Here is a 13,703-nt window from a genome sequence, read left to right on the forward strand (position 1 = left end):
CTTGCACAGGATAGAGTAGCATGGAGAGCTGCATCAAACCAGTCTCAGGACTGAAGACCACAACAACAACAACCAGTGTCTGTACGACATATTTTTTTTGCAAGCACTCGCAACTACAAGACTGATTGGATAAAATGAGTTGTCATTTGCGGTGAAGGTGCTAAAACTATGACTGGAAATAAAAGTGGATTTGTTGCAAAATTAAAATCAGTAGTGCAAAATGTTTTATGAACAAACTGCTTCCTTCATCGACAAGTTATGGCGGCCACGGTTTTACGTTGTGAATTGGATTGTGTGCTTAAACAGGTGAGCAAATTTGTGCACTATATTAAAGGTAGAGCGTTTCAAACTAGACTGTTTAGAATCACTTGTGAAGACGTCGATTCGATACATGAAAGTCTCGTTTGTGAGACAGAGGTAAGGTGGCATTCCAAATGAAAGGTATTGACACGAGAAAGCTGAAATGTTCATGTTCTTAGACGACTCAAAATCTAGATTTGCGAATTATTTTTGTGGCTCCTTTTAGCAATTAAAGTTTGGATTTCTTTCTGATCTTTTTAACTCCATAAATACACAGATGAAAAATGTTTTTCATCTCCTCGATTCCGAGAGTTCCGGAGCCTGTGCAGAAAATCGGAATAGAGATCAACATAAACATCATTTCCGCCTTTTTTTTATTGCTCATGATAACCACACCATACAGCGAGATCTTCAGTGGTGGTGGTCCAGATTGCTGTACACACCAATAACTCTAACATCCAGTAGCACGTCCCCTTGCATTTATGCATGCCTGTATTCCTCGTGGCGTACTATCCACAAGTTCATCAAGGCACCGTTGGTCCAAGTTGTCCCACTCCTCAACAGCGATTCGGCGTAGATCCCTCAGAGTGGTTGGTGGGTTACGTCGTCCATAAACAGCCCTTTTGAATCTATGCCAGGCATGTACGATAGGGTTCATGTCGGGAAAACATGCTGGCCACTCTAGTCGAGCGATGTCGTTATCCTGAAGGAAGTCATTCACAAGATGTGCACGATGGGGGCGCGAATTGTCGTCCATGAAGACGAACGCCTCGCCAATATGCTGCCGATATGGTTACACTAACGGTAGGAGGATGGCATTCACGTATCGTACAGCCGTTATGGCGTCTTCCACGACCACCAGCGGCGTACGTCGGCCCCACATAATGCCACTCCAAAACAGCAGCTGCACTCGCTGGACAGGTTGTCTAAGGTGTTCAGCCTGAGCGGGTTTGGTTATTTCTGTCTCAAAAATAGAACCACGATTTGACAAATTATTAATAAATAACAGGGTGCAGCCTTATCATTGCCTTATATGACCTACAACTCTCGCTTACTTTTTCTAGCTAGGTGACACCCAAGGCAGATATCGCTGGTGTCACCCTATGAATAAACACTGTTGAAAACAATAAAATCCTAATAAGTGACAAGTATTATTTTAAATAATACAAATGAGAAACAGTTATTTATCATGAAACTGAAGTTATGTCAATAAAGCGCTGTGCATTAGCGTATAATTGCTGAATCGTACAATTATTGTTATTGACTTTACTCTTGATAGTACGATTTATAGTCAGAAGGAAAGAAATGACAATGAGATAAGAGAAAACAAGAAAAAATAAACAGTGTAAAGATTACATCATTAGCATTATTTACTAAGAACAAAGGAGAGTCGCCGAGCGGGATTAGCGGAGCGGTCTATGGCGCTGCAGCCATGGACTGTGCGGCTGATCCCGGCGGAGGTTCGAGTCCTCCCTCGCGCATGGGGGTGTGTGTGTGTTTGTCCTTAGGATAATTTAGGTTAAGTAGTGTGTAAGCTTAGGGGCTGATGAACTTAGCAGTTAAGTCCCATAAGATTTCACACACATTGGAACATTTTGATCAAAGTAGAGTCAAACCTCGCTTTATAAGGAGTGTCTCGATAACGAGCAATACACAACGTATTTTTGTGAAAGACTGAACCGTTTAACGCCAATGCTTTTACGAACAATACACAACGTAATTTTGTGAAAGACTGAACCGTTTAACGAGCAATGCTTTTGGAATAACGAGTCTTATCAGAACCTTTTTTTAATTCTTCGACAATCATTTCAAAAACCACCTTCTGACATAAATACACCCCTTTAGCTGCTATCGTTGGGAAATAAGTCACTCACTGTTCTATGACCTTCCGCCTTATACAATAAAAGCTCCGAAAAATGACAATGCCGTCGACAACGCAGTATTTAGCTGTACTGTCAGCGACACGCCTAGCGTTGCCTTGTTGTGTCCGCTACCTCCATTCCGACATCCTCAGTGATGCAAATTCTCTGTGACGATGTTGCGAGCTCTCTAACTTTGAAGACTCATGTTAATTCATCCCCTTGAAATATCTATTTCTGTCTTCCATTTTTGACTTATAATCGTTAACCAACACGTATTCAATTAAGCTGCCCATTAAGCAATACTAGAGAGATGTTACATTCAACCAGCCGTCTTCTGTCTTTAGAAGCCATTTTGAAGAGTTGGCAAAAACAAATGTCCTTAGACAAGTTTCTTCTAAAAACTGGTGTGCAGAATTATATATTATATTACAATTTTATAATTTGTGTTCGTATCTTTTGTGAACAGAATGCCTTATCACATTTTTACGACCGAGCGAGGTGGCGCAGTCGTTTGCACACTGAACACATATTCGGGAGGACGACAGTTCAAACCCGGGTTTCCCATGATTTCCCTAAACCGCTCCAGGCAAAGGCACGGATGTTTCCTTTGAAAGGGCGTGGCCGAATTCTTTCCCCATACTTGACACAATCCGAGCTTGTGCTCCGTCTCTAATGACCTCGATGTCGACGGGACGTGAAACCCATTATTCCTTCCTTCCATATTTTTACGTGCATTCTTACAGCAAATAAGTACGGCATAACGAGTGTTTAGCATTGCAAGTAAGACTCAGAAGCGAATTATACTCGTTAGACGTGCTGTCAATTTGTATAGAAGTAGATCTTTTTTGGATTTCTCAGCATTACATTGCTCATTTAGTTATCGATCGTTCCTGAAGAAAGTTTTCAGGTTTTGCGTTTCTTCATCATTAACTCGGTGTATTTATTGTAAAACAATCTACGTTCTGTTCAATTCAAAATTAGTGTTAAATAAGGAATTACGTAATTTAAACAAAAAATAAATTCCACTTTTCTTAGGCCTATGTTTTGTATAACGGAACCCCTAGTATCCGGATATGCACTGGGCTGGCTATTTCATTTACTTTCATCCAGTTTCAAAAGAGGACAACTTTTCTATTTAATTTATTGCTCGAATATTTGTGTATTTAATTAAGATTATTGTACTAAATACTTAGAAAATATTTTTCAGCTCTTTTATAAAGTGCTATCAAAGTAACAATAATTCACTTCACGGCAATCACAATTAGCAACACGAAAGAAATGAGGAATGTTCCATCAACGATGATTTTGTGAGTATACTGATCAAGCCACAGAGCTGTGAAAATAGAAACAACGTGAACGCACAGTGTATCAATTAGCATGTAAGGTGAGCTCCAGCGTTCTAGATCCGTTCGGTAGAAATTGCTGTACTTCGTGCGTTCTCCCACTGCTGCCAATTCTAGAGATCTGTTGTCTGGTTCGAAGCACGGCTACTGAAATACACTGTAGTAACTGTGCTGCGGTCTAGTCCTGCACGTGAGCTGTGCGTGTGTGTGTATGTATATACGTGCGCGTGTGTGTGTTGTTGTTGCGGTCATTATGTATCACATTAGAACATGGGCATCCTTTAAATACCCTGTCACGATCTGTTCTATTTCCTTGTGATATTTGTATCACAGCAGATGATCGGCGCGAGAACTAAGTTGTCAGTACTGCACAAGGCGGAGCCCCCTCATCCCCGTTCCAGCCTGGGAGTTAATGAAGTCCTTCCCCTCTCCCTGCAAACTTTGCAGAAATGAACTCCTGAATACAGGGCAAAGTGACCTTCGCCGCCCTGGTTCCGTTCCGTAGATGTCAGAAGAGTTCGACAGACATCGTTTCGCTTCTCATCACTACAAGTCTTTGTGTATTTGAAGTGTTCAACAGCCTTAAATTAAATTCATATTCATTACTACAAATAAATACCACATCTGAACGTGAGCGAGTTTATAATGTGTTTTCACGAAACCTCGTCACTTCCGTGTGTAATTTCTACCGTAGCAGGTCATCGTCACGTAATTTATGTTGTCAGCCATACTGCAACTGCTTTCTCTTGCGTCCGCGACCCCTCAATCCCTCCAAGCAAGCCTTTGCGACCCCTTTGTGGTCGCGATCCACATGTTGGAAAACGCTGCTTTAGTCCAAGTCACTTTACAAAAGAAATCAACAGGCTTCTCTAAGTGACAAACAACATACTGACATCAAAACAGGAAACATTTCACATGCTGACAGGTGGCAGTACAGCGTCATATTTTCAACTGGTGGCAGAAAGGGGAACTATTATTTTTTTCTGCATACTCGACCAGCACACCGATTAATGAGCGTACCTATGATGTTTCGGCGTCTCACGGTTCAGCCCGTACAGCAGCACTTAGAATACTGTCAGTTTAATTATAACCACCAGGTACAATTAGCCTTGCATTATTATCGGTGGTGACTAAGTACAAAATTAAGACGCTACCCTTTCGCACAGCGAGTCTGCTTGGGCTTGTATCACAAAATACAGAGCAGAACCACAGGTCAAATTATTTGGCTCTAGTACAGCGTCAGGAGGATTACTCCAAAGCTCAGTTCTTAATCGTCTTCCATTTTTGATCTAGGCGTGAGATATGGGCAACATCATTTCACCGTTCGTTAAAACTCTCCAGTATGCAGAGTCTCTATGCCTTTTCTCTGTACATCCAGACCTTCAGATCTGTTTGCCTATTTTCAGGCAGGGACATCAACGCTTTAAGCCACTAGTTTGATGTCAACGGCACAACTGTTTAAAATAACAAATTTTCTATAGTTCACTTCAGTCGGGAAAGGATACTGCCAGCAAGTTCAAGCATTTTATTAGGAGGTCTACCTTTCCTGTTGATGATTAAAGGAAAATTATAGGTATGGTATTTAACATGCGCTTAACATGGGCTCCTACAATTAAGAAAACGGAAAACAATATTAACGAAATGAGATCTGTCGCAGCAATACGATGGGACGCAGACCCTTGCATTCCTTTGATAATGTGCAAGGGCCTCGTCCACTCAGTCATCGATTATGGATGCTTCTTATATTACAGCGCTACTAAACGTATGACTTCAGTATAAAATTTATTCGCCACAAGAGTGAGCGGTCTAATAATGGATTAACGAAATCCTTCGAGCAATGAGAGGCAACTTTCTACTCATGGAGTCTACATCGGAAATCTTTGCCCTCTATTAGTGGCAGCATAACATAGACGGTTAGGTTCAATTCGGTAGCTACATATTCCCATTTGGAATTCGATTCAGATATCAGCTGCAAAACCTCGATACTCACGATTTCACTTCTGTGACAAATATTTTCGGCACAGTAATTTAACTGTCACTGTTTACATCAGTCTTTATTGGCGGCATTTTGTACATATGTATACTGATAGCTCTCGATATCAAGAGACGTTAACAGGAGGACATTTATTTCTTGTCCTCAAGGAGAAATAGCACAAGCAATTTCTTCTGCGCCAATGTTGTTCCATTTTTACTGTGAAAGTGTTTGCGAATCGAGAGGATCTCAAATTTGGTCGTCATGCGGGGCTCCAGAAATTTTTGATAGTATCAGATTCAAAATGCGTATTGTAGCCAGTTGAAAACATGAAGTGGTACAGTAAAAGAATACCAAAATATTGGACATCACACGACAAATTGTAGAATGTAAACTCTTACGACTGAAAATCTCACAGTCCTTAAAAATATGTCAGGCTATTATGACGTAGCCGGCCGGTGTGGCCGTGCGGTTCTAGGCGCTTCAGTCTGGAACCGCGTGACCGCTACGGTCGCAGGTTCGAATCCTGCCTCGGGCATGGATGTGTGTCATGTCCTTACGTTAGTTAGGTTTAAGTAGTTCTAAGTTCTAGAGGGCTGATGACCACAGATGTTAGGTCCCATAGTGCTCAGAGCCATATTATGACGTGGTGAAATGATTTCAGTAACAGAGTCATCCCGCCACTGCTTAATAGCATGGAATACTTTAACAAGTGTGAGTTATACGACAGTCACTGCAAAATAACGAAGAGGGGTGAGAGACACGTTTCCACTGAACGGAGCTCACGTAGGTTTGGCTTATAATAGGTTGACGAGTTGGCAAGGAAGGCCAGTGATTCTAGTCCTGTAACGAACGTCAGTCTACCTTTCTCAGATTTCAAGTTATGGGTACGGAAGCTGGCCGAGGAAGAATGGGCAGAGGACTGGCACTTTTCAATCTATCATAAATTTCAGTGCTATTCTGCGATCCATCCAGTGATTACAAGTTTCCCGTGGTTTCGAAAATTTCAGGCGAACAGGGACTTGACTACTATCTTGATGCGAATGCGTACCAACCGTAGTTCAATTCTTATCCTCTTACATAGAAAAAGGATAACCCTTTCTGCAAGTGTCAGAAGAAAGAAGGAAATTTAAATCGATTATTTTTTCCTACAGTTTCTTCGAAGCACAGCAGAACCATCTGCTGCAAAATCTTGTAAAATTGAAGATGATCTTTCCAAAAAGCGCTCCTGCTTGTAAATATACAAAGCCCGTTCTGATTTTGTACGAGACAGTAGCTTGTGTTTGTGAAAGTTGGTGTTCTACACTTTGTGATCAAAAGTATCTGGACACCCCCAAAAACAAACGTTTTTCATATTAGGTACATTGTGCTGACACCTACTGCCAGATACTCCATATCAGCAACCTAAGTAATCATTAGACATCGTGAGAAAGCAGAATGGGGCGCTCCGCGGAACTCACGGACTGCGAACGGGCTCAGGCGATAGGGTGTTACTTGGGTCATACGTCTGTACGCTAAATTTCCACACACCTAAGCATCCTTAGGTCCACTGTTTACGATGAGATAGTGAAGTGGAAACGTGAAGGGACACGTACAGCACAAAAGCGTACAGGGCGACCTCGTCTGTTGGCTGACAAGAGACTGCAGACAGTTGAAGAGGGTCGCAATGTGTAATAGGCAGACATCTATCCAAACCATCACACAGGAATTCCAAATTGCATCAAGATCCATTTCAAGTACTATGACAGTTAGGCGGAAAGTGAGAAAACTTGGATTTCATGGTCGAGCGGCTGCTCATAATGCACACATTACGCCGGTAAACGCCAAACGACGCCTCGCTTGGTGTAAGGAGCGTAAACATTGGACGATTGAACTATGGAAAAACGTTGTGTGGAGTGACGAATCACGGGGCACAATGTGGCGATCCGATGGTAAACGTCATCTGCCAGCACGTGTAATGCCAACAGTAAAATTCAGGGGCGTGGTGTTATGGAGTGGTCGTGTTTTTCAAGGAGGGGGCTTTCACCTCTTGTTGTTTTGCGTGGCACTATCACAACACAGGCCCACATTGATGTTTTAAGCACCTTCTTGCTTCCCAAGGTTGAAGAGCAATTCGGGGATGGCAACTGCATCTTTCAACACGATCGAGCACCTGTTCATAATGCACGGCCTGTGGCGGAGTAGTTACACGACAATAACATCCGTGTAATGGACTGTCTTGCACGGAGTCCTGACCTGAATCCTATAGAACACCTTTGGTATATTTTGGAACTCCGACTTCGTGCCAGGCCTCACCGACCGACATCGATAAAAAATGGTTCAAATGGCTCTGAGCACTATGGGACTCAACTGCTGTGGTCATAAGTCCCCTAGAACTTAGAACTACTTAAACCTAACTAACCTAAGGACAGCACACAACACCCAGCCATCACGAGGCAGAGAAAATCCCTGACCCCGCCGGGAATAGAACCCGGGAACCCGGGCGTGGGAAGCGAGAACGCTACCGCACGACCACGAGATGCGGGCACCGACATCGATACCTCTCCTCAGTGTAGCACTGCGTGAAGAATGGGCTGCCATTCCCCAAGGAACCTTCCAGCACCTGATTGAACGTATGCCTGCGAGAGTGGAAGCTGTCATCAAAGGTCAGGGTGAGCCAACACCATATTGAATTCCAACATTATCGATGGAGGTCGCCACGAACTTGTAAGCCATTTTCAGCCATACGTCCGGATACTTTTGGTCACATAGTGTATCTCTGGCTGCATAGAAACACTCTAATCCTCAGGTGCAGGCCCTATGCTTCCCAATCTGTGTAGAGTTCTTTTTCATGTTCTGTTTCGTCTATAGTTCATCTCATGTCAAGTTTCTTAAGCTGTAAGTATTGTATACTAATACTGTAAAATAATGTCAAATAACTGTGGAAACTCAAACGTTGGAAGAAGCCGCTACAAGCACAATGAAAATAGGTTTATTTAAATCACGACCAGTTTCGAGCTTATGCCAATCTTAAGGTGATTACACATTCGGTTTCATGTTCCCACATTGAGTGTCGGAGGACACTTCAATTTAAAAGGCAAAATACGTTACGTTAAGTAGGGAGATATAAGCGAAATCTTTGGAAGTGCCAAAGTCAGAAGAACTGAATGTGATTATGTATCGATGCAGTACGAAAATCGTATTCACCAAAGTAATCGTTTAACCCGAACAGTAATTAGACATCTGTCACTAAATTAACTGGCTGAACCACAATATTCCGATTACATGTGTGATATTTTATGATGAAACTAATATTTTTTAAACCCGTATTTCATAACTTATGGTTGCATAGAAGTTATCTCATTTCGAGAGAGCGTAGAGTTGTGGGCGGTGGCAACATCAATTAATAATTGAATTTCTTAATGAAACCTGAAATAACCGCGGTTATCATAAAATTGATACGAACCGATTTTCGAAGCACAGTAGGATATGACGAAAGACGTAATCGTCTCGCAGGTCTGATGTAGTTAACATATATTTGTTAGTGAAATACCCATATATGAAAAGAACAGGCGTGTCGTAGTACCCAAAAGATGATTAGATTTGGAAGAAAATTCTTGGAAAGCAATAGCATTATCGAATAACTACAAGTATTCATTTATAATTAATAAGAAGAACAGATGGCGCATACAAAAGAACGGCCTACCTCAAGGCAGTGTGTTCGCTCCTGTACCTTTTAATATTTGCATCAATGATGAGCTCATTACGGAACACTCTAGTAATAGAGGAGCCCTGCGCGAATTGGACGTCACATGGCAATGGAAATGACTTCAACATTGTCGAACTCCTCTATGTTACTCTTGATCGTAACCTGTCCTACGAGAAACATAGCGATAAAGCCAGGCTGGAGATCAGCGCAAGCAACAATATTTTGACGAAGCTGACAACCACTACGTGGGGATCTAGTCCTCACGTTCTGAGAACATCTGCTCTTGCATTACGTGCCTCCAGCGGCAGAGTACGCCTCACCTGTGTGGAGTGCTTCCGCCAAGCATGTTGACACTGCAGTCACTGAGATTGTTCGAAGCCTCTCGGGATGTACGAAGCCAATTGCAGTCGACAAAACCGAGTGAGGTGGCGCAGTGGTTAGCACACTGAACTCGCATTCGAGAGGAAGACAGTTCAATCCCGCGTCCAACCATCCTGATTTAGATTTTCTGTGATTTCCCTAAATCGTTTCAGGCAAATGCCGAAATGGTTCCTTTGACGTGGTACGGCCGACTTCCTTCCCCACCCTTCCCGAATCCGATGAAACCGATGACCTCGCTGTTTGACCTCTTCTCCCCAAATCAACTCAAACCCCCCCCCCCCCCCAAGTCGACAAACACTATCCGAATGCTGGAATAGCTTCTCTGACTGTCATAGCCGCCGTCGCCGTCGCGAAGAGATAAAAGCAAAACAATGGTCTCCGTCATCCACGGCGCGACCATCCAGCTGTAGTATGTCAACTGAAATTTAGAAAGAGCTTCACCGCTAGGACTCAACCACTGGAGGGAACACTGGAGCCTAAACGCGTTAGGATATGTAAGTGAAAGCTGCCGCTGGATACCATGCTAGACCCAGGAAACGATTTGTCCTACCCCGTTTGGAGACCTCTCATTCGCAGCTGATGGAGACGCGTCCTGCGAGTGCGAAACAATACAAGATACGGGCCACTTTATCATATACCCTCTAATGGAAAAAAAAAATTGTACAACGCATGACTCGGTCGAGGCAAATAACAAGGTGATCGAAGTCGCAACATTCTAGAAATGCCAACAGAACACGGAAATGAATGAATGATTAATGATTTCATTTACGTCCTTTTACTAAAAGGCTGCCGGCCGCTGTTGCCGAGCGGAACTAGGCGCTTCAGTCCGGAACCGCGCTGCTGCTACGGTCGCAGGTTCGAATCCGGCCTCGGGCATGGATGTGTGTGATGTCCTTAAGTTAGTTAGGTTTAAGTAGTTCTAAGTCTAGGGTACTGATGACCTCAGATCTTAAGTCCCATAATGCTTAGAGCCATTTGAACCATTTTTTACTAAAATGCTTCTCTTATTTAAAGAGAGGAAGAGCTGTTCGCTGTCCATTACGTTTTATTGAAACTGCAGAAATCTACATTTGTTGGATAAAAAATGTAATATTTCGAACTGACTATTGAAATGAATTTTAAATACACTCTAAGAAAAAAAAACAAAGACCAACTACGAAGGAATTATCCAAATGGGACGGAAATTGGTAGGTGTGAATGATTACAGTTTCAGAAAAATTACATAATTTATTCAAGAGAAAGAGCTTTACACACTGAGCGAGTCAATAACACAATGGTCCACTTCTGGCCCTTATGCAACCAGTTATTCGGCTTGGCATTGACTGAAAGAGTTGTTGGATGTTCTGCTGAGGGATATCGCACCAAATTCTGTCCAATTGGGGCGTTAGATGGTCAAACGTCTGAGCTGGTTGAAGGGCGCTGCCATAATGCTCCAATCGTTCTCAGTTGGAGAGAGAACAGACGACCTTGTTAGCCAAGGTATGGTTTGGAAAGAACGAGGACAAACCGTAGATACTCTCGCTACGAGCGGGCAGCCGTTATCTTGCTGAAATGTAAGCCCAAGATGGCTTGCCATGAAGTCTAACGAAACAGGGTGAAGAACTCGCCATACCGCTGTGCTGTAAGTGTGCCGCGAATGACAACTAAAGAGGTCCTGCAACGAAATGAAATGGCACCCCAGATAATCACCCCTAGTTGTCGGATCGTATGGCTGACGACAGTCACGTTGGTATTGCAGAGCTACCTGGGGCGTCTCCAGACATGTCTTTGCTGGTCATCGGGACTCGTTTCGGAGCAGGACTAATCACTGAAGATAATTCTACTCCAGTCAATGAGATTCCAGGCTGAATGTGCCCGACACCACTGCAAACGGGCGTGTTGGTGTAGAGAGGTCAATGATAGTCAGCGCAAGGGGCGCCGTGAAATCAGCCCCATTTCTTTGAGCCACCTATTAATGGTCCTTGTGGTCGCTGAAGCAGCAGTTGCACGTCAGATCGATTATAATGATGAATCCGAGGCTCTGAGTACCTCTCTGACAATTGCTCGGCCCTCAGATTCTGTTGTCTCTCTAGGTCGACCGCTTCCTTCTTGATGCTGTGTTCGGGCATGGTTAACACAATCCTGCCAATATCATCGAATAGTGGGATCACTCCTATTCAAATGTCGAGCAATTCGCCAATTACTCCAACCGGCTTCTTTCAGCCCAACTACACGTCCTCTCTCAAATGCTGGCATCTGCGTATCGGTATATCGTCACGTGGCTGTCTGCAAAGCATAGTTACTGTCGAACTGAGTACATGGAATGAAATTCGCAAAGACTTTATGCCCTGGTGTCTACCTGTCCCCTGTTTACCATCCTTGCCAGCTGCGCGGTGAAATTGCGTTGCAGCATCACACATTCATCCATAGGCCGTCAAAGTTTATAATTTGACATTTTTCGTTGATGCCTAATGAATATCAGTTTTTGATCAATTTACATAACTCCATCGTGGTGCGTCTTTTTTTTTTATCTTGGAGTGTAATAAGGGTTCGCGTCTTAGAAGAAACAACCCTGCAGCATACAGAAACAAACATAACATTCTTTGTTGCATTTCAGGCAAGACTAATCTCAGATTTATAACCTCTGTAACGTATTATATACGTTGATTTTGTTTCCATGAAACATACTCATCTCTACTTTTTATCAAATTTTCCACTATTGACTAATTTTTATTTTTCAGCTTTCCTTTTCTGTTGAACCAACAAACATAGGAGACTGTTGGAATTCGACGCTCTTTTCTCGTCTGTCTAACTGATGACGGAGGACTTACTTTGTCCCTGTTACAAAACTTAGAAGAATTTTATTTTTCCTGTGGGGTGTACCTTATTTATAGATGGACATTACTAGTTCGCTCAATACACGCCACTGATACTCCTCATCTTGACAGCACCCAAATGGAAGCGATTTGTCTAACGTAGCGCTGAGGAAAACCGCCTAGTTCTCAGTTAATCAGGATGGAGTATTGGAAATATGCAAAATCTCAGCAAGCATGTGGATTGTGGTTTCGCAGTACCATAAGGTTAATTTAAAGGATAAGATTACGAGTATACTTGGTAATTCAGGCCCTTTTCTTCCGCTGTACAGAATATGACATGGCTGGCAAAGTCAAAGATTTGTTTGGTGACCATCACAAGTAAATCACAGCTCCTCCTTTGCCCTGACAATGGACAGATTTGAAAATGATCTGTGCTTGACTATCCATACTGCCATTGCGTCAGTCAAGGAATTAAAAGTTTATGCACGAGGAATGGGAATGAAGCCCCTCCTACCATCGTTCAGGATGTATATACCTAAATCGTCAGGTGGATTCAAATTCTTGTGTGTCATTCGAACACTTTAGTCTGTATACGCCACTCTAATTATCAAAGATAATTTGGTGAACAACGAACCTTAACAAAATACGAGTGTTTGGTAGAAGAAATAACAAGATGCTGCAGTTCCTTACTATACTGTTGTCCTTGCTAGATCTTGGTCGAGGTAGCGTCCTGTTGACTTTCTCCGACAAGTTATTAAGTCTGTCACTCTGATGAGTATTTTTTCAGTGTTGTGTTTACGTAGGAAGGTTCCGGTGCATAGCGTACTTCTCTCGAATAGTGACTGGACTTGCATTCGGGAGAGTTAAGCCTCAAATCCCTGTCCAACCATCCTAATTTAGGTTTCTCATGATTTCCCTAACTTGCTTTTGGTAAATTCCGGGATGTTTCTTTTGAAAGAGCACGGCTGATTTCCTTTACCATCCTTTGTCAATCCAAGATTGTGCTCCGTCTCTAATGACCACGTTGTCGATGGGACATTAAACACTCATCTTCCTTTTCTGCAACAGCATCACGGGATCCACCGAACTTTACTTCCCCATCCGACTACTGTATCAACACTAGAGGTTAGTGTTGAGGTGTAAGAAATATTTCCATGGCATTCTATAGGACAAATGATCTATATAAAGAGCACTTTTGACTGATTTAGTTCAAAAATGGCTCTGAGCACTATGCGACTTAACTTCTGAGGTCATCAGTCGCCTAGAACTTAGAACCAATTAAACCTAACTAACCTAAGGACATCACACACATCCATGTCCGAGGCAGGATTCGAACCTGCGATCGCAGCGGTCGCTCGGTTC

The sequence above is a fragment of the Schistocerca nitens genome, chromosome 3 (genome assembly GCF_023898315.1).
Source record: "Schistocerca nitens isolate TAMUIC-IGC-003100 chromosome 3, iqSchNite1.1, whole genome shotgun sequence".
NCBI lineage: Eukaryota > Metazoa > Arthropoda > Insecta > Orthoptera > Acrididae > Schistocerca > Schistocerca nitens.